The sequence below is a fragment of the Lontra canadensis genome, unplaced genomic scaffold (genome assembly GCF_010015895.1).
Source record: "Lontra canadensis isolate GAN:19392208 unplaced genomic scaffold, GSC_riverotter_1.0 scaffold127, whole genome shotgun sequence".
Classification (NCBI taxonomy): domain Eukaryota; kingdom Metazoa; phylum Chordata; class Mammalia; order Carnivora; family Mustelidae; genus Lontra; species Lontra canadensis.
The window spans coordinates 1,489,773-1,494,336 of record NW_022631121.1 but is presented as its reverse complement, the minus strand read 5'-3'; positions in this window follow the sequence as shown (position 1 = coordinate 1,494,336).

Here is a 4,564-nt window from a genome sequence, read left to right as displayed (position 1 = left end):
TTTTTTTTTTTTTTTTTTTTTTTTTTTTTTTTTTTTTTTTTTTTGCTGCTGCCACCACTGAACACAAAATGGAAGAGTGAAGTCACGGAAATGTGAAGACTTTTGGGTGTTTGGTTTTTTTTTTGTTTTTTTGGTTTTTTTTTTTGGTTTTTTTTTGTTTGTTTTTGGCAATTAGATAACTATGAAGAAAAACACCTGATTTTAAAACTCCAAAACCGGAGGCATTTGAGTTTAAGAAACAGTCAGGTACACAAGTAGTTTTTGAGAAAGAGAAAGAAACATTGGCCTTGGTTTTAAGAAATCAAGTTAATGATATTCTTTTGTATATGAGACTTAAATTTTTATTAAGTGGTTCTGTCATTTACTTTCACTTTCTAAAAATGGAATTCAGTATCTTGTTTGCCATAGTAATATGAGTAAAAGTCTTTTTCTACCTTTTAAAAAGCATTTTTAATCATTTTACTTTTGAAAGTTAGGCATTAGGTTAGCCATTTAATTCTTTTTCTAATACATTAGTTGGTTTAGTGTTTTGTGTCTGTGCTGTCTTGCTTTAAAGAAAATAACAATAACATCTTCATTACTTTCCTCATCGTTGTCTTTTGCTGGAAAAAACCGAGACAGGGTACCCCATCAGGCTTTTATACTTCACACACCAGTGGTGGTTCTCTTTAATTGCTTAGGTATGGCTTCATAGCCCTAGTTAGGGTAAAGTCTGGGCAAACAGTTGCATATTCTTGGTCTCCATTCTCAAGACATAAGACCAAGATCAAAGTTCACATTTTAGAAAATTTCTGAAATCTTAACTTGAACTAACTCTGGGTTCAGCTTCACACATAAGTCATGTCTGACCTGATGTTAGCTGTAATCAGTTTTGAGCTTTAAGAATAGTTGCTATTGCTTGGGTTCTGAATGTATTGAGAAAACTCACCTGTTTATATGTAGTGCTAATATAGGTTATTTTAAATCCATGATTAACTTACATTCCCTTTTAAAATTGTGGTTTAATTGTTGAAAGAGATTTATTTTTGTTATACTAAACTATGGAAAATTTTTCCATAGAATTTTTTTCAAGCTTATTTTTTGTGTGCTTCATTTTGAACTATTTTTGTTAATATACATTGTGTGTGCTCAAAATAGTTGTTTTTAAAAAATTCAGTCAGATTGGAAACTATACAGTGTAACTGTTGTGATCCTTGTGTGTTTTCACTTTACATTTTAAACGGCAGACTTTACAAAAATAGCCGATTTTCATTAATTACATCTTAATTAGAAATGTTTGTTCTCCTCCATATCTTTGACCCTCTCAGTTTTGATTTTAGTCTGCTTAAAGAAAATCATTGCACTACAGCCGTTTCATAAAATTCAAAATTCTCACATTGAAGGTTTTATATTGGAAGAAATACTACTGGTTTTTAAAAAAGCAAAGCTTAATTAATAGAACTATTAGCTTTTCTTGAGACAGCATTCTCTGTGTCCTCATTACTCTGCTCTGTGTGCGTGTTACTCTAATTTGTGAAATATTGACTGAGCCCTTCACTTATCTTTTCTAAAGCAGCACCTTTGGACACCTCATTCTGGGAAGCCTGCTCGAGTCATAGTAAAGGACACACACATTTGTGTGAGGAGAAGTGGTAAAAATGGAGAGTTTTGTCTTAATTACATGAAACTAAGCTTTAAAATATTTTATAACAAATTATTTGAGCTGCATAATCTAAACATGTCAAACGTTCAGTGGGACTATTTTTATATATGTATATGTGGTTGTAGGTCATAACATTTCAGTTTATAATATAAATTGATATTTCAGTTTATAAGCTATCTCAGAAAAGACTAGCTCTTTTGAGAATACATAATTTAAAGTTTTAGACTGAAGTAAAACACAACATAGATAATAGTGTAAATTAGATATAACTGAGGGCTATATGGCAGTAAAACTGCTAGTGCCATTTTTCTTTTTTGCCTATTACACATTTTTGATTTTTTTTTTGTACTCTGAACATTTTTAGGGATCATATGTTTGTTCAATCAGATTAGAGTTGGTTTGGGAATAAATATCTTCTAAAAAGAGATTTATCTTAAAAATGAAAGTCCTGAAAAATTAGTTTATTGAGAGTTTATAAAGTCAAATATTCAATAGACATAGACTGGAATCGGTAAGCTCGTGGAAGTCCTAGCCTTTTAGTACATGTACCCGTGTAACTTCGGTGTTACACGAGCAACACCGAGAGAATGCCATCAGCTTGCTTTGTTCCCCCTCGATATTCTTGGATTTTCTTTTTACATCTTTGGGAACAACTGCATTAAAAACCTTGTCTATCAGTGTGTCGGTAAGGATTAGGTGTTCGCTTTCTGAAGGAGAGTTACAGTGAGGTGGTCAGAGAGGTTATTTTCTACCTAACTTGTATATGCCCTCTACCTCTTGGGCATCCTTTGTCTATAGAAAAATATTTTGACCTTTAGGTACATTTTGGGCCAGTAGTCAAATAATCCTAGGGCCGATTTAAAAATCTTAGAATAATTTAAGGTTTGCCTTTTATACCTGTTTTGAAAGCCTTTACATTTTTGTCAGGTAATTTTTCCCAAGCCGTGAATATAATCTATTCAAACATGTTTATGCTATCCATTCTGTTTTTAAATTGAAAAAAAAATGTTAAAAGTGTTTATGAAGAAAAGTTTAAATAAAATATTTTTAATCTTTAAAATAGATTTTTCTCTTATTATTTGCTATCTTTATGCAACCCATCGCTTTCAGAGTCGCTCAGGACTTGATTAACAGTATACATTTTGTTTTCCTTCAGTGTGCCAAGGAAGTGCCACAAAAATGGGATTTCTACCAATGCTTTCAGCCACAGATTCAAATGAGTGCATTAGAGTGAAATTATTTACACTTACATGCAGTGGAAATTTTATAATGAAGCCAAGTAATTAAAGTTCCACTAACGCAGAGTTTTGCAGAATGGAAATGCAGTGTGGTGATTTTGTAGGTTCCCTTTAGCATTTATGATTGATCATTCTCAAATGCATTTCTGAAATTAGTGAATAGGCAGAAACGAAGCTAGCTACATCACAGGCCCTTGGATGTACATAGGCCCGTTTGTGCCTTCTTTAAAATGGACTCCTGAGAAATCTCAGCAGGATTCCCTGGATCCTGGCCTCAAGCCACCCTTCCAGCCTCTCTCTCTGTCGCTTCTCGCACTCCATTCTCTTGTGATCTGTTAGTTTCCAGCCTCAAATTACTTGCCTTCTTTCCGCTTCCCTGCTTGCGAAATCCACTTATTTTCCCACCTCAACTCAGATGCTCTCCTCTTTTCCGGAAACCTGGGTTATATCTTCCATTGGATTAATTGCCTCTTCCACACTCAGCATATTCATAGCTCTTCATTTCCTTTTCATAATAGTTGGGTAGAATTCTTTCTCCACAACGACATCATAGTCTCCTTGGATGAAAGGATCTTCTATTTCTCTTCGTACGCTCACATCTAGCGTGACACTCTCTGTGGCCCACAGGCGCAGAGCTAAATGTTGCAGCGCGTGACAGATGCTGTCTGAGCTCCAGGCACATGCTGTAGGCGTTTGGAAGAGGGAGATGCAGTTCCCGCCAGTTTTGTCTGTTGCTTAGTCCACGCAGTCCTTGTCCTTGCCCTCCACACCTATGGCTTCAACAACCTTCTGTCCTGAAACCTGTCAAATCTGTGTCTCAACCCAGAGTCCCACCCATCTCCTGAACATCTCGTACACGTTCTGTCAGAATTTCAAACCCAACAAGTGCAAACCTGAATGCATGAGCCCCTTCCCAAACACCTGCCCCTTGTCGTGTGTTCCCTCGGTTATGTGGCCGTACCATTGCCCGGTATTGTTCAAGTCTGAAGCCTAGGAATGGTCTACCACTCCCTCTGTCCGCTTCGCCCCAGCATCTTGGTTCATTCAGGCCCTCGTTATTCTTGCTGGCCGGGCCACCTGGAGCTGGCTTTCTGATCTGCCTCCCTTTTCTACACTGCTGCTGGAGGGAGCTTCTGAAGCGTAGACCATCCTGAGATTCAACAGCCTTTCATAATCTCCCTTCACTCTGAGAATAAGATCCAGACTCCGCAGGGTGCCACACAAAACCCTTCGTGTTTTGCTACCTTTGTACCTGTCCAGTCTTCTACACCCCACATTCTAGCTATGTAAGCAACTTGGAGTCCCCTGAATACACTGTTCCCTGTGGCCTCTCTGCCTCTGCCCATGCTCTTCTCCTTTGCCTGTCCTGGCCACGCCTTCTTTGGCCTGCAAGAACCAGCCTGGACATCACGGCCTTTGTCAAGTCTCCTTGTACACCCTGGCCCAGGTTAACTGTGCCATTGGCCATACCACAGCACCTTGTGGACAGCCCCAGCCCGCCTCTTCTGACATCCGGGTTGTAACTCTTTTCTATCTCACCCTTAACTGTACTCCTTGACGGCAGTACCCTTAACTGTACTCCTTGATGGTGTCTTTATTTTCCAAAAGTCTGACTTAAGCCAGGCACATGGGAAGGCCTCCTTAAAAAAAAAAAAACAAAGTTGGAAGGTTACCAATGAAATGC